Source organism: Dasypus novemcinctus, chromosome 5 (genome assembly GCF_030445035.2).
Source record: "Dasypus novemcinctus isolate mDasNov1 chromosome 5, mDasNov1.1.hap2, whole genome shotgun sequence".
Taxonomy (NCBI): domain Eukaryota; kingdom Metazoa; phylum Chordata; class Mammalia; order Cingulata; family Dasypodidae; genus Dasypus; species Dasypus novemcinctus.
Genome location: NC_080677.1, coordinates 123,921,937 through 123,947,827, shown reverse-complemented (window position 1 = coordinate 123,947,827; position 25,891 = coordinate 123,921,937). Strand labels below are relative to the sequence as shown.

Sequence of the window (25,891 nt, the reverse complement as noted above, 5' to 3'; positions counted from 1 at the left end):
GAGGGAAACATCTGCACAACTGATTGGTCTATCCTGCTTTCTCAATATCAATAATAAAGTTGTATTATCTTCCTTCAACTTGACAAAGGAAGGTTTCTTTTCTTATATTAAATATCTTTTTGATATTTTTACAGCTACCATATTTTTTATGATTATTTGGTCCTACAGTTTCAGAGAAAAAAAATTAAAATCTAAAATTTCAGATGTTCTTCTCATAAATTCAATTAGTATCCTTTCAAATTGTTTGATCCTATTCAACAGTACCTCAACCTTTCTTTTTCTTGGTTAATAATGTAATCGTGTACATAAAAAAACCATGGTTTTATTATTGCTGGGATAAGAAAAGAACATTAGTTGATATTTCTCCATTTAAATAATTTGATTATTCAGAAAAAAAAAACAGCTTTTGTACCCTGCACAAAAGAAAAAAATTAATCAGCCTTGGTAACAATATTCTCCTCATATTACCTCAGAATAGTGAGCCAAAAAAATTATAACCTTTTGCTACATTCTCCACACATTATTCAAAGCAATTCTTCAAATATGATACTTTAGTTTTTTTTCATTGGAATCCAATATGATTTTTCAAGATGGGTAAATATGTACTATAGTCCAAGGTAAGACCCATGAAAAGTCCATGATTACAAATAATGAGACAAATCAAAAGAGAAAAATAATTGTGTTTTTTTTTTCAATTACTCTTATGCCACAGCAATGGCTACTAAGTAAGCATAGGAAGATTTAAATTCCCCACATGTTCCACCACAAACCATACCCTTAGGTTACTACCTAGTGTCACCAGTACATATTATATCCTCTCCTTCATGCTTGGCAAGGTAATGTAATTTGTGTCTACCATATCTAAGTTTGGGTGGGAGAATACAGCAGCAATACTCTTTTCACTATATGATGTTCATGATTCATCAAATTGCCAGTTTTGGTGTTAACCCAGAAAATTCTAATCGTTTCTTCCAGGCACCTTTCACTTCCTTATTCCTCAGACTGTAAATCATAGGATTCAGCATGGTCATTAAAATGGCATAGAAGAGAGAGATCATCTTCTCCTGGAGGACAGAGGGGCCAGAATGGGGCTGGATATAAGTGAAAATGGCTGTGCCATAGCATAGAGCAACCACTGTGAGATGAGAGGCACAAGTGTGAAAAGCTTTCTTCCTGCTCTCAGAGAACTGGATCTTCAGGATGGGGGAGATGATCTGGATGTAGGACAAGAGAACCAGGCAAAAGGTCATCAGCAAGACAATGCTAGAACCATGATTGTAACCTCATTGGAGGAGGTGTCTACACAGGCCAGTCTGACCATAGCTAAGAGTTCACAAGACATGTGATCAATAAACTTGTTGGTGCATGTTGGCAACTGAAAGGTCATGGCAGTCTGCATGAGAGAGTTGATAGAGTCAGTGACCCAGGATGTGATGGCCAATCTAGTACACAGTCGTCCATTCATAATGGCTGACTATCGCAGGGTTTCACAAACGGCCATGTAGCAGTCATAGGCCATCACCGTCAGTAGAAAAAACTGAATCCCACCCAAGGCAAGGGAGAAAAATAATTGGGCTGCACAGCTCAGGTATGGGATTATTTTATGTTCTGCAAGAAAATGCAAAGCATCTGAGGAACTATGCTTGTGGAATAAGAGACATCAACAAGGAAGAGACTGGTGAGAAAGAAATACATGAGTATGGAGTCGGCTGTCCAGTCTGATTAGAAGAACAAGAAGAAAGTTGCCCAGCACTGTCACCAGGTACATGACCAAGAACAGGACAAAGAGTGACACCTGAGTACTGCTGTCACCAGACAGACCAAGGAAAATAAATTCAGTTGTCCATGTCTGGTTCTCTGTTCCTATTTAAAAAGGTAAAAATTATTAATCTGTAAAGAAAGTCAGAAATAAAAGAAGCTGTGAATCAGAGAACTGTAAGGATATTGCTTTAATCAAACACGTCTTATATATCTTGCCAGCTTACTCAGGTAGTTCATGTTGTTCATGAGACCCAACCGACAGGCTTAATTCCCTTGTACACTCTGCACTCAAAAAAGAGGACATTGACTTCTTAAGGACATAATGTGGTTTTAGAGACATCTAGTTGAAGTCTGTAGATAATGCAGTAAGTTTGGAGCTGTACATCTTCACCAATTTACCTCACTCCGTACAGCTAGGAGAGAAAAGGAAGTGGCATGGTAACTGCTAATGATAAAGAAGAAAAGCATGCTAAAAAAGCTAAAGAACTTCCTTAAATATGGTAGCTATACCAAATAAGATAAAATGTATTAGTACATTTTTACAAAAGGACTGAGGGAGATGTTCAGTAGAAATAAAGTAGTGTTTTGGAAAAGATCTAAATCAGAGATCCTGGCTTATGACTCACCATATATGTGATGAGGTGTAGATACATAAACTTTTATATACAAAACTGGATAATATTGCATAACTTACAAGTACATTTAAGCTCAAATGTAAATAACTAATGAGAAAATATGTATATATTATTATTCGTATGGTGTAGTAGTAGTACTACAGTAATAGTAATCTGAACTCTGCCTTAGGGAAAACCAAACAGCAAGTGTGCTTTCCTCTCCTTCCTTCCACAAGTTCAGGCATTTAAAATAAAAAGGAAACAAAACATTTAATTGATTTGAAGTCCAGGTGGCATCATGGATTCTTTGATGGTATTAGAGACTATGGTCCTTTTGAAATTTCGGCCCCTTCAGTCTTTGGTGAGACAGGTAGAGGAGTCATAACTGTATTTCTTCATTTTTCTTTTACTCTTTTCAACAGACTTCTGTTAAGACCCTACCCTTTGGATAAGGGTTCAGAAGAAAGAGAATAGGAAATAGTTGCTTAAGCATTCTACTCTAAAAAGAGGAAGAGAAAGTAGATGTTATTGTCCCTTCCCTTCCTCTTTGTCCAGAGAAAAAGAGACAGCAAGAATCATGTAAATACGCACTTGTGGAATTTTTCTTGTTGGTGTTCTCTTTATTTCTCTTCCTTCTAGCTCTCTTTCTCTTTCTCTCACTCTCTTTGTCACTATTTCTATCCCCTCCTCTAATTGTCCTTCTCTTCCTCTCCCACTTCTCTTGACATGTTTCATTTAGCAGAACTAATATGTTCATATTTATTTTAATATTAAACAAAAGAGCTGATTTTTTTCACAAAAATAAATTGTAAGACTGATGCATTCTTACTATTACTACAAGCTTATTGATTACATAAATAACTGTTGTAGTGAACAAAAATAAGGGAAAGTAGGAGGTAAAGAAAAGTGGCATTTACCAGTGAAACAATCTGGTCCTACACTTTTCTTTGGTGGAAAGGTTTGATTACTGACTTAATTTCTGTACTTGTTAAAGGTTTGCTGAGGTTTCCTATTTTTTCTTGAGTCAATTTTGGTAACTGGCATTTTTCTAAGAATTTTCCCATTTCTTTTAGATTATCTAATTTGTTGGCATACAATTGTACATGTTATTCACTTATAATCACTTTTATTTCTGTAAAATCATAGTGATATTATCATTTTCCTTTCAGATTTTATTTATGTCTTTTCCATTTTTCTTTGTCAGTCTAGCTAAAGGTTTGCCAAGTTTATTGATTTTCAAAAAAATTTTTTTCTTTATTCTCTCAATTGTTTTTCTAACCTCAATTTCATTTATTTGTATGTTAATCTTTCTTCTGCTAACTTTGGATTTACTTTGCTTTTCTTTTTCAATTACTCAAGATGTAAAGTTAGGTTATTAACTCAAGATCTTTCTTTTTTTCTGATATAGAAATTTCCCTCTGAACACTGCCTTTCTTCCATTTTATAAGTTTTGGAAGACTGTGCCTTTGTTTTCATTATCTTTAAGTATTTTCTAATTTCTCTTGTAATTTCTTCCCTTGTAACTTCTCAGTCCATTGGTAGTTTAAAAATGTGCTTTTCATTTATTTTTTATTGTATTTTTTGGAAGATACATAGATCACAAAAAAAAGTTACATTAAAAAATATAAGAGGTTCCCATATATGCCACATCCAACCCACCCCACTCCTCCCACATCAACAACCTCCTTCATCATTGCAGCACATCCATTGCATTTGGTGAATGCATTTTGGAGCACCGCTGCACTTCATGGATAATTGCTAACACTGTAGTTTACACTCTCCCCCAGTTAATTCAGTTGGTTATGGCAGGATATATAATGTCAAGCATCTGTTCCTGTAATATCATTTAGGAAAACTCTAAGTCCCAAAAATGCCCCACATCACATCTCTTCTTCCCTCTCCCTGCCCTCAGCAACTACTATGGCCACTTTCCCAACATCAATGCTACATTTTCTTCCACTATTAGTCACAATAGTTCTATAGTAGAAATGCCTACATGGGTGAAATCTACTATACAGTGAAGGTAAGTAGTTGTACATGGAAGGGATAAGACAAGGGCATAGAGGTACTATTGGGTAGGGCTTTGCAGGCTTGAGGGGGGATAGAGCCGGCCAACCCAAGGATGGGTCAGGAATTGGGGGGAGGGTTGAGGGGAACATGAGAGTGTGTCAGGTATGTGGTTGAAACTATAATGTTGAGAAAACTCTTTAGAAAGTATAATAAGGAAGGGTTACCTGTTAAGGTGCTTAATGGAGGGCATCTGGCAAGGGGCAGTCTTCTAGGGAATGTGTGAGTGCTCATCTTGTCATAGTGTGCTATATCATTGGGTGGAGATCCATGCAATGCACAGGAAAGTGGACTCCCATCCTGGGGAGCCCTGATGTTCAAAACATAAGGAACTGTGTCTCTCGAGAGAATTGGTGGCTCCCAGTGGGTTAGGGCAGTCTAGTATGTCAAGCCCTCAGCATTGTTGCAAGTATCTGTGAATCTGGTCCTCCAAGCAGTGAAGCTGGGTTGTCACTGAGGACACTGAGGGGAGGGGAGAGGGGAATAGAATAGATGGAAGCAGGGTAACTTGGGGGCAATGGTAGTGTTCCAAAGATCATTCAATGATGGATATAGGACATGTTAAAATTTCACCAAAAATGTGGAAAAGTCTATAGACTAAAATGGAAACCATAATGGAAACCATTAAGTAATTAAAAATTTAGAAAATTGTACAACCTAAAATATAAACCATAATGTAAACTAAAGTGAAACCATGTTTGGTAACTATGTTTTAATATCTGTATATAAGCTACAGAAAATATAACATGAACCTGTAAAAAGATCATTGCTGGGGAAGGGGAAAAAGGGTTTGATGTTGGATATATGGGAGTCCCCTATAGTGTACATGTGACTTTACTGTGATCTAAAACTTCCTTGAAAACAAAATTAAAAATTAAAAAAAAAAGGATGTAGACACAGAGGAAGGAATGAAAGAAATTGCCTTGTCACTGTACATACAGGGCAATACCTATTATAGTGATGAAAGGCAAAATGTCAAAAACAAAGCCTTACGATATTTTTCATTTTTTAATATCCCAACTCATTTTTTACTTTATTTTGGCTTTTCTAAATTAGTATGTACTCTGTTTCTAATCTTTAAAATTATCATTACTATTTCGTTTCCTACTAATTGAATTTGGCAATATATTAAGCTTTGTTTGTGACAAAGTTTTGGACCACAGAGGGGTTCAACTATGGTAGGGAAGGAACACTGGGGTGGGGTGTTATTGATGGGGGACACATGGTTGGGAGGGAGTTCTCCAGGGCATGTATATAGGGTATATAAAAATGTTCAGATATTCATTGCATATTTTCATAGTAGTTACAGTTACAAACAACAACTGAGGGAGTGCTGAGATCCTAGCCAGGGGAGCTCTGTCACATTCCCCAAAGGAACAGCAACAATCCTCCAAGTACAAGGGCAAAGACCAGTGCAGAAGGATGGTCCAATGATGAACCCATGACTGTGTTATGAGCCTCTTTGCCTGAGATTTCAACTCAGCCTACAGCAGCAGGATGCCTAAGAGTTACCTCCTGAGAACCTCCATGTTGCTCAAATGTGCCAGTCTCTAAGCCTAACTCAAAGTATAAATACATGACCTTACCCCAGCAGGGAACATGACCCCCACGGATGAGCCTTCCTGGCGCCAAGGGAATTATTACCAATCACTAACTGGTGATGCAACTAGAAAAAGACTTGAATAAAAGGGGAAATGTTAAAGAAAAATGAGTTTTCATGGTTCAGAGTCTTAAAAAAGAGTCAGAAGGTCATCAGAGGGGTTGCACTTACACTCGTTTCAGCAGGATCCCAGAGATAGCCAAAGTAGATACAACCACAACTACTGGTGCTCCTGAGGGCTACAGTACACACAGGTACTATGGGTAACAGATGGCTCTGGAGTTCAGTGCCTTGTCAGTGGGTCCTACTTTGGAATTTGTGTTCCTGAGTGTGACGGAGTTGTACCCAGATGTGACCTTTCTACACATGCCTCTTCTGTCACTTTTTACTGAACCTATGGTTGGTGCTGGGATTGGTGTATACTCAGGATACTTGAATCTCTGGACTGGCCATGTGCCAGCTGGGCCCTGAGCCTCAGCAGGTTTGCAATTTCTACTCTTCATTGATCTTAAACAGGTTAGCAAACAGGGAGGTGAAGATGATCAACCACCACACAAGGGAACTGAGAGTGCCTACAACTTCAAGCAGGAGAATCACATCCGTCAACCATGTGGGATCTAAGCCCCCTCTCAATGTAGAGGTGGGGTGGGCAAAATATGCTTTTTACTTTCCACATATTTGCAGATTTTCCAGTTTTCTTTTTGTGATTAATTTCTAGCCTCATTACACTTCGTCAGAGTAATTTGTATGAATTCAGTATTTTTTAATTTATTGAGATGTCTCGTGTCCTAACATATGGTCTATGCTGGAGAATGAAATAAGTGCACTTGAAAAGAATGTGTATTCTGCTATTGTTGGGTGAAGTGTTCAATATGTGTCTGTTAGATAAAGTTAGTATTGTCTTCTACATCCCCTATTGGCTATCTGTCTGGATGTTTGATTCTATACTGAAAATGTTGCATTGAAATTTCCAGTTACTGTTGTAGGGTTGTCTATTTCTCCCTTCAATTTTGTCAGTGTTTGTTTCACCAGTCCTTCTCAAACTTTTCCAAAGAATTCAAAAGGTAGAAATATATCCCAATTCATTCTATGAGGCCATCCTTACTCAGATACCAAAACCTGGTAGAGACATCATAAGAAATAAAATAAGAGATTATTATGAATATAGACAAAAGTCCCTAACAAAAATTAGTAAACCAAATCAAACAGCCTATTAAAAACTTTATATACCATGACCAAGTGGCATTTATACCCCAGGAAAGAAGTAAGTGTGGTTCAACTAATGAAAGTCAGTCAAGATAATGCACTACGTAAATAGAATGAAAGAAAAAAATACACATGATAATCTCAATAGATGTGGAAAAGTCATTTGGAAAAATCTAGGAGCCTTTCTTGATAAAAACTCTCATAAAAGTAGAAAGAAAAGGGACTTCCTCAACATGATAAAGGCCATTTATGAAACACCCCATAACTAGTGTCACATTCGTTGATGAAGACCTAAAGCTTTCTTCCTAAGATTAGAAGCAAGACAAGGATATCTGCTTTCACCACTGCTGTTCTACATTATACCAGAATTTCCAACCAAAGTAAATAGGCAAGAAAAAGAAATAAATGATATCTAAATTAGAAATGAAGAAATAAAATTGTCTCTATTTGCAGACATAATCTTACATAGAGAAAATCCAAAGAAATATACAAGAAAACTACTGGAGCATAAACAAGGTCAGTAAAGTGGCAGAGTATAAGATCAATGCAGAAAAGTCAATTGTATCACTATAAATTATCAATGAACAAACCAAAGAAGATATTAAGAAAACAATTCCATTTACAATAGCATCTAAAATAATAAAATAACTAAGAATAAACCCAACCAAGGATAGAAAAGACTCATATACTGAGAAATACAAGATACTGCCAAATTTTAAGAAAAAAAGAAACCTTAAAAAAAGGAAAGACACCCTATGATCATGGATGGAAGGGTTAATATTGACACACACTTCCTGATCTCAAATTATACTATAAAGCTACAGGTAATGAAAAGAGTGTTTCACTGGTATAAAGATAGACAAACAGATCAATGCAAGAGAAGAATTGAAAGTCCAGACATAAACTAACATATCTTTGGCCAATTGATTTTTAACAAGTGTGCTAAGTCCATGGAGTGGAAAATGAATAGTCTCAACAAATCATTCTGGGAACCTTGGATACATATATGCAAAAGAATGAAATTAGATTCCCACCTTACACCATATACACAAAAATCAATTCAAAATATCACTGACCTAAATAGAAGGGCTAAAACTATAAATTCCTCTCTTACATAGGGGCAAATCTTCATGACCTGAGATTTAGCAATGGATTCTCAATATGGCACCAAAACCATAAACAACATAAAAACAATAGATAAATTTCATTTCATCAGAATTCAAAACTTTTGTACATAGATGGAAATTATCAAGAAGAACAAAAGACAACCTACAGAATAGAAGAAAATTGTTGCATGCTTCATATTAGATAAGGGCTTTACATCCAGAATACATAAAGGATGTTTATCATCCAACAATGAAAATATAAGCAGCTCAATTTAAAAATGGACAAGGACTTTAAAAGACATTTTTCCATATAAAATATACAAATGATCAATAAGCATATGAAAAGATGCTTAACATCATTAGCTGTTAGAAAAATGCAAGGCAAAACCACAAGGAGATTCCACATCACACCCACAAGAATGGCTATTTTTTGTTAAATGGGGTTAGCAGATGTAGCTTAAGAGGTTGAGTTCCTGTTTCTCATGGATGAGGTCCTGGGTTCAATCCCCAGTACCTCCTAAAAAGAAAAAAAAAAATTTTTAATAAAAATAATAAATGCTGGAGAGGATGTAGAGATATTGGAACTATAGTACATTGTTGATGGGAATTAAGATAGTGCAGCCACTGTGAAAAGCAATATGATGTGCCTCAAAAATTAAATATAGAATTTCCATATGATCAGGCAATTCTACTTCCTGGTATATAGCTAACAAAGTGAAAAGATCTCAAATAGAGACTTGTATACCAATGTTTATAGCATTATAATTCACAATAGCTAAAAAGGGGAAACAACCCAAGTATCCATCAACAAATAATGGATACAGAAAATGTGGTACATACACACAATGGATTATTCAACCATAAGAAAGAATGAAGTTATAACACATGCTGCAACTTTAAAGAACCCTGAAAATATTATGCTCACTGAAATATGTATGATATCATTTATAAACATCACCTATAAATAATTACTAAAAATAGCAAATTTGCAGATAGAAAGATCGTAGGTAAGGAGAGAGGAAAGGGGAAAGGGAGAGTGTCTATAATTTTATTTTTAATTACAGAGGAAGGTGGGTTAGGGGCTTGTTCCAGCACCTCCACAGGGGTCAGGCTAGAGTATCTGGGTTGAGAATTAAATACTATCTGAGGTTTAACTCTGCTACTTACTGAAAGAAAAAAAACTAAGTACTTCCAGAAATGGCCATCTCATTAAAGGAAAAAAAATTCATGAATACTTCCTATAGGTCTCTTTCCTAATGTCCACCTCAATGCCTGATTGCCCCTTTCAAATGTACTTCTGTTTATGCCCTGTCATGACATCTCCACCACCACCCTTCACTTTCTTATCCATCATCTGTGAGAGACATAAAATATCAACCCACTCGAAGCGTTCAAATTTAAATTCTAAGGAATCAGAAGAAGTTTCATTTAAAATCTGTAAACCTTTGTTGAATATTTAGCATATCTGTACAAGAAGGTAGACATCTTTATCTGTTAATTTGGAAAATATCTACGGAGTGACGTTTTTGCTAGCTGCTGGGATTTAGTGCATTTCTGTGCTGAAAATGTTGACCCATCAAGAAGAGGACAAGATAAAGGAAAAGCTCTTTACTGCATAATATATTCTGTTGCACTGTGCAAGTTGCCCAGAAAACATGTAAGTCCGTGACTTTGTGCCCCCTTTCATTCATCCTGTACATCTTTCTAGTACAGCCCTTGTCTCTTTACATGCGAGACCATGTTGCATCCTAGAAAAAACGTGAGCTTCAGAACCAATCAGCTCCTCTATATGTCTTCTATTTCCTGAGACCTTGAGCAAGCTATTAGCCTCATAGACCTGCATTTTTCTTCATCTATAAAATGCAGATTTTATTGGCCAACTAAGTAATTGGTGTGACTAAAGGATTTGAAGCTTTATCATTCCAGTAGGAAAACTAAGACAGGTGTCTGTTATTTAATGATGATAGTTGGTCCAACTTTTGACTTTGTTTTGTTTTGTTTCATTTTATCTCTTTCAGGATCTTATTCCTTCATTTATTCCCCCTCTCTGACATCTTCAATTTCTCTTTCTCTGGAGTGGCTCCTTCCTCATTATAAAAAATATACAGTCCCCACAATTTGTAAGAATTAATCTTTGCTGTGTAATTACCATTCTAATTCTCTCTTCCTTTTGTATTCAGAGTTCTCCAATTATTGGTGTCCACCTAGTGGGTTCATTTCCTCATAAACATTCATCCTTTAAACCATGGAAATCTGGTCTCTATCCTCACTAATCTACAGGATTTGCAGTTTTAAAGGCCACTGGTGACTTTGTAATCATCAAATTCAGAGTCTTTTATTCTACTTTAATTCTTTACCTAACTTAAAACAATATTAAATATTAGTTTCTTCAAATCCTCAACTCTATGGTGCTCTACTAATCTGATTTTCTTCCGATCTAATTTTCCTCATCTGCATTCTGAGATAATTCTTTCAAATTCTACTGCTCCATGACTGTGAGCATTCTAAGATTCTCTGCACATAACTTGTACTCTTCTTTCTACATTTTATCCTTAGAGAAATTTTCATCTTTAATTACAATTGTAATAATCAACCTTCTATGGCTATCTCTCAAGTCTACATTTATCTCCCACACTTCCCTCCAGAGGACCAGATGCTTTCTCCAACAGCTTAATGAATGTTTCCTAAATATCTCATCATCAGCTCCACTCATCTCTGCAGAAACTGCATTTCCTCTTGACTCCTCTTGTTCTATCAGCGGAACTAAAATTTTCCCACTCTCCCAAAGCATTATGCTTTATTTTTCCCTCTTCCTCACCTCTACACAGGATAAATCTTCTTAACTCAATTATTATGTTTGATAACTCTCACCTCTCCCTTATCCTTCATTCATGCTGCTAATACCTAACATATGCCCTCATCACTCCTAGCTGATGGCTTGCAACAGCCTCCTTATAAATCTCACTGATTTGGCCTGTGCCTACTGCAAGCCACCCTCCCCTGTACCACCCTAAAATACTAAATGTTATCATACTACTTTCATGTATATCCCAATACAATGGTATTAAATTGCTTAGAGAATTAAGTACATCTTGAATAGGGGAGTGTTCTAATATCCTTAATTAAATTTTGCCCTATATAATTTATTTAATAACTCAGCATTGATTATCATGCTGTATATTTTACAGCAATGCAGTTTATTACTTAACATTTTTTACATAGTAAATACCTTTCCGTGATAGATTTCAGTTCATTATTCTTAACCCTCCAAAGGGTGTATTTTTTCCAAAGGCCATTGCCTCACTTTTAAAAAATAATTCATATTGATTTTTCCTGTTCTCCACAGTCACAGTGTTCCTTTGTGACTATTTTGGTAAGGAAAACAAATACAGCATCAGCATTTGAAGTACCAAAGGTAGGAAGGGACATATTTTGGTCGAATTATATTATCACACCTGCAGTTAACACCAGCTCCACAATAGATTAGGCTCAGCTTCCAGATAAATAGAGCTGGGTTCCTGTTCTGTTTTCAGGGTGCAAAATGAACTAAGTGGTAGACAATGTGCTGCATATGCAAACACTTGTGTCAGAAAGCCACGGTTTGGTTTCTCTGACCTGTGGTTTTCACTGAATTAAAAAGACAAGATAGATTTTGAGATTAGTTTCATTTCTCTCTGTACAAACAGGACATCAAAAACCTCTTAGTTAGGGCTGGGTACACAGCTGTTGTTCATAAATAATTGTTGCAAAATGAAGACAATTAATAGCCAGTCCTATTTTGCTCTTCCCTTTCTACAAGCCTGTTCTGCATGTTCTCAGTATACATGATAATACCAGGTGCTTTTCCTTTTTGCCAGGTCTGTAATTTTCTTTTATTAAACAATAAAATGCTACCTAGTGTGTCATTTCTTTCTCATACTCAACAAATCTCTATATATGTTTTGAGCTTTCTTCATTTAAAAAAAATCCACCCTGCCTACTCAGAACATAGCATTTCAGAAGGACATACTCCTGAGTTTAATATCCTTATACATAAGTACTACAGATTAAGAACTTCCTTGTGCCTGTGTTTTATGAATTGTGGTGGATATGGGATAATTACTGTGACCATCACAAATAGAATAATTAAATGAAACAATATGAAATATGCCTTGAAATAGATCATTCCAAATGATCTCCTTAGTTGCCTATCACTAATGCTCGAAATTCCAATACTAGTAATCTATTAATTTTATATTGAGCATTGTCCTTTCTAGAAAAATTTTAACTTATACTCAATAGGAATTTCAAAATATGAAGTTCCTAATCTTACTGTGGCCCTTTAAAATATGTTATATAAGATTATAAAATGTGTCTGAGGAGTTAGTAAGTGATAAAGAATGACTCTAAAATTATAGGAAAAATCAGATAAGTGGTATAGGCAACAGATATTATTAACTCCTTGTCATTAAAATATTTCCTTTGTTAACCCTAATTAAAAGTATCTACATGGACTTTCCCCCATTATCTAGTAAATAATAGTTATATCAAATATAATTGAAATGCCTACTCTCCATGACAAAGAAATGAAAATAAAAAATAAGGGTTTAGATTATTTATAAAACTCTTTTTATATAATACAATAAACTAACAAGAAAGCTCAATTTTAGATAATTATTATTTTTTGCTTGAATAAATAAAATCATTTCCTGTATTTCATGGGATCTTTATTTTCCTTACAATAAAAGTCAAATCTAAGTTGTAACAAAATAAAAGCTATTTTTCAACCTATTCAACCTCCATGAATTTACCCATAACTCCTTTACATGTTGATTCAATTTCCTACTGTTTTATTACATCATTAGCTGAAAATACAGGTCATCAAAACCAAAAGATAAAGAATGAAAATTCAGATAGCCACGCCAATCTGGGTCTGATGTAAAACCTTGAGCAGCATGTATTTAGAGGGGTTGATAAAGCTCGACTTTAGCATGTTGTTGCCTCTGTGCTTCCTTTTTTTTGAGTCTGTCCTTTACCCCTTACTATCTCCAAAATATACAAGCCAAAGAGCTTCATGACATCCTTTACAACTGTCTCCACTAATGCCTGCCTTCTGGTAGAAATGTCTTATTCCCTAAAATTGCTCCTTTCTCTCCTTATTTCCATAGTTTGTTCCATCTCAGTTGCCTGATCTTTAATTACGCAATTATGTAAGAAACATCGCATATGTAAATGAATAATAACTTCTAATATAGACATATGCATTTTAAAAGCAATATGGGAGAAGGCAAATGTTAAGTCAAAAGGAATGTATTTTTATGCATGTTATCAGATAGTGATTTTGACAAATACATTCTTAGCCTGTCTCATAAAACATCAACTTTGTTGGATATATCTGGTATTTGAAAATCTCCCAACTACTATGCTATACTTTATTTAAATTCTTACCAGTTGATCTCTCAGATGGAAGGCACATCTTTACCCACATCCCCACAGCTCTGCAGTGTGCTGAGATGAAAGGGTATAGGCCCTCAAGCAACCATGACTTGTCTACATACAATTTTAGCCATTTGCAGCGTCTTTTCCATATTCCTGCTCTACTATTAATAATAAAACCTTGAAGAAACCGGAAAAAATTGCCCATTAAGAAAAAGGTGGGAAACTTGACCCAAAGACAAAATCAACAGACATTTTTCACTATGTTCATGCCACACAGTTATCAACTTTTAATATTTCCTATTTAGGCAAAATTAGCATTAAGTTTCTATAGCCACCTCTGGACAAACCCTCTAAACTGTTTGCTTTACCACTGCAAAGAAGGAAGCATCGAGGACTTGGCACTTGATTTCTTTACCATTTTCAACAGTCAATGCCACATTCTATTATTCTACCACAGAAAATATATTCTACATAAAAATCCCATTCATCTTCTACTGCCCAGCATCTGTAATGAACTGTCTTCTACCATTTCTCCCATATTAGGGAAAGTATTGAATTAGTAAAATATAGAGGTATTCACACATTGACAGATTCCTCAGAACTACATTATATTTCAGAATAATAATACTTTCTACTACTCATCTATTCTGCCATTTCAAAGAGAATGAAAACTTGGATCAGCCTCAAAAAGACATCCAGAGAAGTGGATGTGGCTCAACTGATAGAGCATCTGCCTACCATATGGAGGGACCAGGGTTCAATCCTCAGGGCCTCCTGACCTGTGTGGTAAGCTGGCCCACACATGCTGTTGCTGCGCACCAAGGGTGCTGTGCCATGCAGGGCCGCCCCTGGCATAGGGGTGCCCCACGCACAAGGCGTATGCTCTGCAAGCAGAGCTGCCCCGTGTGAAAAAAGTGCAGCCCTCCCAGGAGTGGTGTAGCACAAATGAAGAGCTGACACAGCAAGATGATGCATAAAAAAGAGATGCAGTTCCCCAGTGCTACCTGATAGTGCAAATGGACACAGAACATACAGCGAATGGACACAGAGAGCAGACAACAGGGGGGATGTGTTTATTGAGAAACAAGAGAACTGTGATCTGGGTGCAGGCATGCTCCAGGCCTGAGATGCACTGAGTTTGTTTTTGTATCTCCTTTAAGTTCAGAACACTCTATTAAGTCTTAAATCTCATAGACCTTCCTTATTGGGGTCCTCAACCATCTTAGCAGGAACAAAGAAGATCCTGAACACAGAAGCAGAGCACACAGTAATAGTTATCACAACCTGTGGATATGTTTATTCATAATTGTCAAAATAACTCAGACCCTTACCTTTATACCATTGAGTGGTCAATATGGGTGGCATCTTTACTTAAACAAAGATTTTCAAGTCCATCGTGGAAGGGTCAGTTGATGTAGACACTTGAGTCTATTCATCTTAAGCAGAAATATTTGCAGTATCTTAGTGTTTGGAAACAGAGAAGCTCATGGTCACTTGGGCAGGTGTTATCTCAAAGGTGAGTTTGAAATTTTTTCCTCTTTGGGGTCTTGCTTTATTCTTCCAGTCTGCTTATATTTACCTGATTTTTCACATATTCTGAACCTAATTATTTAGAACCAGTTTTACAAGATGTATGATACTGAAAATGTCAAGTTCAGTGGCATATTTTATCATGGTTTCCATATGGAAATCTCACTTTCTTCATATCTCTTTTCCCCATTAGCCAACACTAGATTTTTCTTCAGTATAATTCCCTCAAGCTGGCAACTTTCCACAGTGCAAACCCTCTAGTCTAGTCTAGAGAAACCAACTCTGAAATGAGAGTCAGAAGTCAGTTCTAGCCCCAGTTCACTCTGAGTGCTGAATATCTTTGAACAAACCATTTAATTGTCTTACATCACAATTTATCTATTATTTAAAGAAAATCATAATATCTTTTTTATCAGACTCTTAAGGAAATATTTGAGATAATAGACTTTAAAGAATTTGATGATTTATCCTTTCTAGAAATGTGATATACTAATATTTCAACCACCTGCTAATATCAATGCTTAACTAAAGATATTATACTTCTCTCCCAAGCATCTTCCCATGATTTCATTCCTCACATCTCCTTTTTTTAGCAAAAGGTATGTTCTCTTCTCCCTCTTTTCTACCTCTATCTTTGTCTTTTTCTGTCCCATTACTAACTCTTGGAATAGATAAATTGGTTGAACAAAATTGTACCCAAGCCTCAAATTCTGCAAAAAAATATTTTTTCTACATTTTCTTATAATTCTTAGGGGTGAGAAGATTTCATTACTCATGTGTCATACCCCTGATCCAAAAATACATAATGAGTGAGAATACTTCTTTTTCTGCCCCCTCCAAATCCCCACACCCACCCTCTGTTGAAACCATCTAAACATTAATCAGGGACTCGCAAAATGAATGTGTCTACTTCAATCTTGGTTTAAGTTGGTTTCTAAAACATGCTCCCTTCAACAAAGGGTGAACCATGGAGATTAGGTATTGCAGGCTCTTTGGGTCCCTGAACTCAGAAGTCACTTGGGACTAGTTCAGGTTGTGAGGAACCCTGCTGGGAGGAATTTCAAAGGAGCCCAGAAATGGCTCAAACACAGAGGTAATCAAGTGTGAAAGCAGATGCTTTGGTAATGTTGGACTGAAAGATTCCCCTGAGGAATGAGAACTTTAATTGCTGTCACCATTCCCACTATCAAGGGCAGAGTCTAGGATGCTGCCCTTCTCCCTTAGGAAGTATCTTCTCTTGCCCTTTCCCCATTCAACACATTCACTGCAGACTTAGGTCATTCTGAAAAATCAGAGAATCCAGGTTCCTGAGGTTATTGTATATTGTCCCAAATCCTAAGCCCAAATTTTAGTTCTCAATGCTCATTTTCTAGTGTGCAATGAATCTACCAGATTTCAAATCTGGTGTAAAAACCAATTCTCCCTTTTGGCTTCAGGATGCCCTTACTGTACTTCTGGAGACAAGAAAGATGTGTTTCCCTCCTCTGAGATATGTGAAAAGAGTTTAATGGGCCATTGTATACATTTCAAGTATTGATGGACATCCTAGTACATGTCTTATACTGCTATTTTAAGTTATAAAAATAATTGTATTGATTAATAGGCTTAAAATGCCAAATCTACAAAAAGTCGATAAAGGAATTATTTTCAGCTACTGAAAATAAATTAGAACAGAAAAGGTCATCCAAAACCTTTAATACAGAATGAAGAAATCACTACATCTCTTCAAACTTTTTCTTAATTCAATTTCTTATTTGAGATAACTTTAGACTCACATGCAGTTACAAAAAAGCAGAAAGATCCCCTATGTACTTTACCCAGTTTATCCAATGGCAGCATTTTACAAAGATATAGTACAATATCAAAACCAAAATATTGGCACTGATAGAATTAAGACCAATAATTTCCATCACTGTAAGGAGTAATCATGTTGCCATTTATATCCACACCCTCTTCCCTTCTTAGCTCCTATCCATTTTTATAATTTGGGCAATAAAAGAATGATATATACATGGAATAATACAGTATTTAATTTTCATCACTGTTTTTTTTTTTTTCACAAAACCAAGTTCACACAGTTATTTATATCAATATTGGTTTATAGTTTTCTTTCATTGTGCTCTCTTTTTCTGGTTTTGAGGTCAAGGTAGTACTAGTTTCATAAAATGAATTGGAAAGTGTTCCTGCCTCTCTTATTTTCTAGAAAAAAATGTATGAAATTGGTGTTGATTCTTCTTTCAGTGTTTGATAGAATTTTCCCCTGAAATCATATGGTCCTAGAGAGGTCATTTTTGGGAGAGAGTTTAAATTACAAATTCAATTTCCTTAGAAATAATACTTATACTATTCAAATAGTCTTTTCAATATTGTATGAGTTGTGGAAGTTTGTGTATTCAAGGAATTGGTCCTTTTCAACTAAGTTATTATATCATTGTGTGTTGCACTATTTGTAGTATTTCTTTATTAACCTTTTGATATCTACTGGGAATGTAGTGATATCTCCAATTTCATTTGTGAGACCGGTATTTTATGCCTTTTCCCTTTTATTCTTTGTGTATCTTGCTAGAAGTTGTCCATTTGTTTGATAGTTTTAAACAACCAACCATTTTTTCACTGATAATCTCTATTTCTCTGTTTTTATTTTTATCAGTTTCTGCTTTAATCTTTATTATTATTTCCTTCATTTAGATTGTGTTGGGTTTTCTTTGTTGTTGTTTTTGTTCTCATTTCTCTAGGTACTTGAGTCTTAGTGACTTTATTTTTTTAAATACACTTTTTATTATTTTTTAAAGATATTATACTTAGATAATATAAATGTAACATAAAAAATATAGGGAATTCCCATATGCCTTTCTCTCTACCTCTCCCACATTTTCTCACATTAACAACGTCCTTCATTAGTGTAGTACATCTTTTAAAATCGATGAACATATTTTGGACCATTGCCACTAAGCATGCATTATAGTTTACATTGTAGTTTACACTCTCTCCCCCACAACTTTGTAAATTATGACAAGATATATAATGGTCTGTATCTATCAATGCAATATTATTCAGGACAATTCCAATGCCCCCAAAATGCCACCATATTACACCTCTTTTTCCCTCTCCCTCCCCTTAGACATACCATTGCCCACTGCCTCCACATCATTGATAAAATTTCCTTCATTGCTAGAATCACAATAAGTCTATACTAGAATACCAGTAAGTCTACCCTAGTCCATCAGTTACTCCACAATCCTGAAGATTCTGAGATTGTGATGCCCACTCCACCTCTGATTGAGAAAGGGCTTAGATCCCATGGGAGAGATGGATGGGACTATCTGCTATTTGAGGTAATATTTACATTGGCAGTCAATGAGATCCTGCTGAGACATACATAGATGTAACCTCTGGAATGATCTCCTGACACACTTTGAAGTCTCTTAGTCATAAAAACTCATTTGTTTTTACCCTTGCCCCCTTTTGGCCTATGTCTTTTTCCAGTTGCATTGCTAATTGGTGCTTGGGAGTACCTTGGTGCCAAGGAGTTTCATCCCTGGAAGTCATGCTGGAGTTCAGCTGAGACAGAGGCCACATTTGAGCAACAAGGAGGCTCTGAGGACATAACTCTTAGACACCCAATAATACTAGGCTAGGTTTCAGTTTCAAAAGTAAAGGTTCGGAGAAGCCTGTGTGGCTCAACTGATAGAGCATCCACCTACCATATAGGAAGTCCAGGGTTCGATACTCAGGGCCTCCTGGCTCGTGTGGTAAGCTGACCCACACGCAGAGTTGCCCACAGGCAAGGAGTGCCATGCCATGCAGGGGTTCCCCCTACATAGGGGTGCACCTCATGCAAGTAGTGTGCCCCACAAGGAGAGCCGCCCCTTGAAAAAAGCACAGCCCATCCAGGAGTGGCACTGCACACATGGAGAGCTGATGTAGAAAGATGAAGCAATAAAAAGAGACACAGATTCCCAGTGCCACCTGACAAGAATGCAAGTGGACTCAGAAGAACACACAACAAATGGACACAAAGAGCAGACAATGGGGGGCAGGGGGAAAGGGGAGAGAAATAAATAAAATAAATCTGTAAAAAAAGTTTAGATTCATAAATAATTCATCAATATCAAGAGCCTATCACAATGGTACATCCTCCTTCACTAGTCACTGTTCCTGTACTCAGGGGATTCTTGCTGTCCCATTAAAGAATGTGGCAGAGCTCCCCAGAATGGTAAATTGATCTTCTTTCAGTTATTGTGTGAATCTCCACCCATCATGACAGTGTCCAGTGAACACTTGAACTCATTTATATGCCTTATATGTATGCTCCGGATGAACCGCTTCCCATGCATCCCCCATCACTGATACCCTGCACCAGTGATCCTACCCTGCCACAGTTGTAAGCCTCCTGTGATCCAAAACTTCTTCAAAAATGAAGCCAACGATATAAACAAATGCAATTATTAAGAAAATGTAATAATGATGGGTTTTGAAATAACAAATAAATACAAAAAATTTTAAATTTTAGAATAATAAAAATATATGAAATTAAAATTTTTTTGACATTTTGTCATTCCTCACTATAAGATCTGTGACATTTTCTTCCATTTATTCCCCCAGTGTCTTATTGTTTTCATTTTGTCTTCAAAGAAGCTTTAGCTTACAAAAAAAGTGACATACAGAATGTAGGGGATTCCCATATACCCAACATCCTCCCCCTTTTCCCCTTTCCCTACTAATAATATTTTACATGTGGATGGTACATTTGTTAAAAGTGATGTACAAATATTGAAACATTGCTACTAACCAAGGCCAATGATTTACATAATGGTTTTACAATTTGGACCATTCGCTTTTACAAATTTTGATGAAATTTAACATGGCCTGTATCCATTATTGCAAGATTGTGTAGAACACTTCCATTGCCCCATGTTCCATCTATTCTATTCCTCCCTCCCCCTCCTCTTGGGACCCACAGCAACCACCAAACTTCACTCCTTGAAGAACAAGACTCGTACTTAGCTTGCAACAACACTGAGGGCTTGACAAACTGACTTGTCCTCCCTTATTAGGCACTGCCTATGCGCTAGAAAGACTCCCGCCTCTCTATTTAAGAACATAACAGGACTCCCCGAGATGGGAGATCAATAACTTCCTGCTCATTATGGGGGTCTCCGACCACTGATACACCATACTATGACAAAATGAACACTCAAACACTCCCTAGAAGTCCGCATCAGGTGTACCCTGTCTTGCATGCCCCTCACATTCAACACCTTAAACCAGTAACTCTCCCCTGCAATATTTGCCAAAAGAACATTCTCAACATTGTAGTTTCAACCACATACCCATAAATCCCCAGAGTTAACTTGCTACCTTCCCAAGTCCTCCCCCCAGTTCCATGGACAGTCCAACCCACACTCCTCATCCTACCCCCCACACAAACCAGCACCACCCAACCAAATAGCATCACTACACCACTGTTATGCCCATACACTGAACAACTACATCTTCCCACCTTATCATAGATTTTGCCCATGTGGACATTAGCTCACAAACTTCTTCTCCCCTTCTGTCTTCTGTAAACATATCTTCCAGACTCTAGCTCTGTGAGTTTGCTCAGTTTGCTTAATTCATATCAGTAAGGTCATGTAATATTTGTCCTTCAGTGCCTGGCTTGCTTCAGTCAACATAAGGTCTTCAAGATTTATCATCCATTTATCCCATGTGTTAATACCATATTCCTTCTTACAGCTGAGTAACAGTCCATTGTGTGTATATGCCACAATATGTTTATCCTTTCATCTGTTGATAGACAAAACTTGAGTTGTTTCCAACTTTTGGCAATAGTGAATAATGCCACTATGAACATTGGTGTGCATATATCTGTTCGTGTCCCTGCTGTCAATTCATCTGATTATACACCCAGCAGTGGGATTGCTGGATCATATGGCAGATCTATATTTAGCTTCCTAAGGAACCAGCAAACTGCCCTCCAGAATGGCTGCACCATTGTACATTCCCACCAGTAGTGCATAATGGTTCCCATTCCTCCACATCATCTCCAACACTTGTAGTTGTCTATTTTTAAATAGCCATCTGCCTAATGGTATAAGATATTATCTTATTGTAGTTTTGATTTGTATTTCCCTAATAGCTAATGACATTGAACATCTTTTCATGTGCTATTTAGTCATTTGTAATTCTTCTTTGAAGAAGTGTCTATTCAAATCCCTTGTTCATTGTTTAAATGACTTGTTTGTCTTTGTATTTGTGGGGTAAAGGATTTCTTTATATATGCTGGCTATTAGACCCCTATCAGACCCTGGTTACCAAATATTTTCTCCCATTGAATAGGCCACACTTTCTTTTCCTTGACAAACTCTTTTGAGATACAAAATTTTTAATTTTGAGGAAGTCTCATTTATCTATTCTTTCAGTGCTCATACTTTGGGTGTAAAGTTCATGAAACTATTCCCTAACACAAAATCCTGTAGGTGCTTCCCTACATTATTTTTCAATATCTCTATTGTCATGCCTCTTATACTCAGATCTTTGATCCTTCTTGAGTTGGTTTTTGTATAAGGTGTGAGATGGTGTTCCTCTCTCATTCTTTTGGATGTGGATATCCAGTGCTGCTTTAAGCACCATTTGTTGAAGAGGCCATTCTCTCCCAGTTGAATGGACTTGGTGGCCTTGGTGACTATCAGTTGAGTGTACATGCAAGGATCTATACAAGAATTCTCAATTCGGTTCCATTGGTCAGTGTAGCAGTTTGATACAGTTATGAATTCCAGAAATAGATATTGGATTATGATTGTAAACTTGTCTGTACCTGGGCATGATTAAGTTATGATTAGGGCTTTGATTGGGCCATGTTAGTAGGGCACTGAGACCCTGTCCATTGGTCAGTGGGAATTCATAGATAAAGGGCATGACAAAGGAGAGAGTTGGAGCTTTTTGATGCTGGAGTTTTGTTGTTGGAATTTGGTGCTGGGACCCAGGAAGAACACACAGGAGATTAACACAGGGGATTGAGATGGCTCCTTACACGTGGCAGAAACCCCAGAGAAAGAGACAGAGCCCTTTGTCTGATAGTCTACAAATGGCCTTGTGGTATGAGAACAGCAGCTGAGCCTGGACAGAAATGCAACCCTGGAAGAGAGGAACACTCAGTGCAGAGAGAAGCAAGCCCTGGGAAGAGAGGAACCCAGGAAGCCTGAACCCTGGCAGATGTAGGCAGCCATCTTGCTCCAAAACATGGCAAAAGACTTTGGTGAGGGAAGTAACTTATGCTTTATGGCCTGGTAAGTGTGGGCTTCTACCCTAAATAAATACCCTTTATGAAAACCAAGCAATTTCTGTTATTTTGCATCAGCACACCTTTGACTGACTAATACAGTCAGTATGTCTAACCTTGTACCAATAACATGTCGTTTTGACCACTTTAGATTTATAGTATGTTTTAAAGTCAGGCACTGTGAGTCCTCTGACTTCATTTTTCTTTCTCAATATGTCTTTTGCTATTTAGGAACTCTTGCCCTTCCAAAGAAATTTCATAGTTAACTTTTCCAATTCGGTTAAAAAAAATACTGTGATAATTTTTAGTGGGAGTGTGTTAAATCTATAAACTAGTTTGAGTAGGATAGACATCTTAATGAGGTTTAGTCTTCCTATCCATGAACAGGGAATATTCTTCCATTTATTGACCACATCTTTGATTTCCTTTAGCAGTGTCAAGTAGTTTTCTGCATACAAGTCCTTTACATCTTTAGTTAAATTTATTCCTTGGTATTTGACTCTTTTAGTTGCTGTTGTAAATGGAATTTTTTCTTGATTTCCAATCAGACTGCTCATTATTGGTGTACAGAAATGCTACTGAATTTTGCACATTGATCTTATGACCTGCAACTTTACTGAACTATTTTATAAGCTCCAGAAGCTTTGTTGTAGATTTCTCAGGGCTTTCTATGTACAGGATCATGTCATCTGCAAGTAGTGAAATTTTTACTTTTTCCTTTCACATTTCGATTACTTTTACATCTTCTTCTTACCTAAGTATTCAAGGAAGTACTTCTAACACAATGCTAAAAAAATAGCAGTGAAAGTGGGCTTTCTTGGCTTGTACCACATTTCAGAGGGAGAGCTTTTAATATTTCACTATTAAATATGATGTTAGCTTTGATTTTTTATATATACCCTTTAATTCATTTGACGTGTTGTTGAATATGATAAGCAAGTATTGTGTTGAGGATTTTAGCATCTAGATCCATTAGATAGATTGGTGTAAGTTTTCCTTTCTTGTGGCATCTTTGTTTGACTTTGGTATTAGGGTGATGTTAGCATCATAGAATACATTAGGCAATGTTCCCTTTGCTTCTATTTTTTGGAAGAGTAAGCAGGATCTGTGTTAGTTCTTTCCAGAATGCTTGGTAGAGTTCAGCTATGAAGACATCTGTCCTGGGTAATTCCTAGTTGGGAGGTTTTTGATGACTAGTTCGATCTCATTACCTGTGATTGGTCTGTTAAGTTCATCAATTTCTTCTCTCATCAATGTAGGCTGCTTCACTGTTTCTAGGAATTTGTACATTTCCTCTAAATTACCCATCATTTTGGCATATTTTTCAAGGGGTCAGTGGTGATATTCCCTTCCACATTTCTTATTTTAAGTAATTACTTCTTCTCTTTTTTCATTAGTCTAGCTAAGGGTTTGTCAATTTTATTACTCTTCTCAAAGAACCAGCTTTTTAAAAATTTTTATAGTGTTTTCTTATCTTCTATTTCATTTAGCCCTGCTCTAACTTTTGTTATTTCTTTCCTTCTACTTGCTTTGGAATTAGTTTTTTGCTCTTTTTCTAATTCTTCCAGGTGTACAGTTAGGTCTTTGATTTTAGCTCTTTCTGATTTTTTAATGTAGGCATTGATGGCTATGAATTTCCCTCTCAGTACTGCTTTTGCGGTATTCCATAGGTTTTGATATTTTGTGTTGTTATATTAATTTGTTTTAAGGTAGTTACTAATTTCTTTTGCACTTTCCTCCTTGGCCCACTGATTGTCTCAGAGTGTATTGTTTAATTTCCATATCTTTGTGCCTAATCTGCTTCTCTGCCCTTTACTGATTTCTTCATTTCATTGTGGTCAAAGAATTTACTTTGCACAATTTCAATCTTTCCAAATGTATTAAGAGTTGTTCTGTGGCCTAGCATGTGGTCTATCCTGTGGAATGATCCATGTGCACTTAAGAAAATATATACCCTGATGTATTTGGTTGCAACATTCTGTATATGTCTATTTGGTCCAGATCCTCTAATGCATTATTCAGGTCTCTGTTTCTTTATTGATTCTCTGTCAAGACGTCCTGTCTAATGGTGATAATTGTGTATTAAAGTCCCCCATATAATTGTGGAGGCACCTGTTTTTTCACTTAGCTTTTCCAATATTTGCTTCATGTATTTTGAGACACCCTGATTAGGTGCAAAAACATTTATAACTGTCCATTCTTCTTAATAGATTACCCCTTTTATTAATATAGAGTGGCCTTTTTGTCTTTTATAACAGTTTTGCATTTAAAGTCTATTTGGCCTGATATTAGTATAGCTACTCCTGTCCCTTTCTGATTATTGTTGGCATGAAAAATCGTTTACAAACATTCACTTGCAGCCTCCTTTCATCCCTGGGTCAACAGTGAGTTTCTTGTAGACAACATATGGATGGTTCTTATTTCCTTATCCTTTCTGCCAATCTGTGTCTCTTGATTAGAGACTTTAATCCATTAATATTCAATGCTATTACTGTCAAGGAATTACTTACATTAGCCTTGTTTTCTGTAGGTTCATGTATGCCATATGTTGTTTTTATTTCTCTTTTTATTTTTTAGTTATTCTTTCACTCTCCTCCAACTCTCTCTGTCCTGTTTTTTCCTTTTGACCTGCAGAACTCCGTTAGTATTTCTTGAAAGGCAGGTTTTTTATTGACAAACTCTCTTAATTTTTGTTTATCTGTGAATATTTTGAACTCTCCCTCATTTTTGAATGCCAGCTTTCAAAAGAGAATACTTGGCTGGATTTTTTTTTTTCTTTTAGCACCCTAACCATATCATACCACTGACTTATTGCCTCCATGGTTTCAGAAGAGAAATCAGTACTTAATCTTATTGAGCTTCCATTGCATGTGACTGATCTCTTTTCTTTGCTGCTTTCACTATTCTCTCTGTTAAGCATTGGGCAATTTGACAAGTATAAGCCTTGTTGTAGGCATCTCAAGATTTATACCTGTTAGGGGTGTGCTGTACTTCCTGGACATGTATGTCCATGTCCTTCAATAGTGGTGGGAAATATTCAGTCATTATTTCCTCCAATACCCTTTCTGCCCGCTTTTCCTTCCTTTCTCCCACTGGGATGTATACAATGCACATGTCTGTGAGTGTCATGTTGTCATTCAAATCCCTAAGTCCCTGCTGGATTTTTTCTATCTTTCTATCTATCTGTTCTGTCTGATTTCAGCTCTGCTGTCTTACATAAAATTTATCCTTTCCTCTGCCTGTTCAAATCTGTTTTTATGTACTGCTAGTATATTTTTTATTTCTTGCATTGTGCCATTATCTT

The 25,891-nt window shown here is 36.5% G+C and overlaps 1 pseudogene; it reads right to left on the bottom strand.

Annotated features, from left to right (window-relative positions):
- Positions 1-923: 923 nt before the first annotated feature.
- Positions 924-23,877, bottom strand: LOC101433932 (olfactory receptor 2F1-like; annotated as a pseudogene).
- Between the last annotated feature and the right edge of the window lie 2,014 nt (positions 23,878-25,891).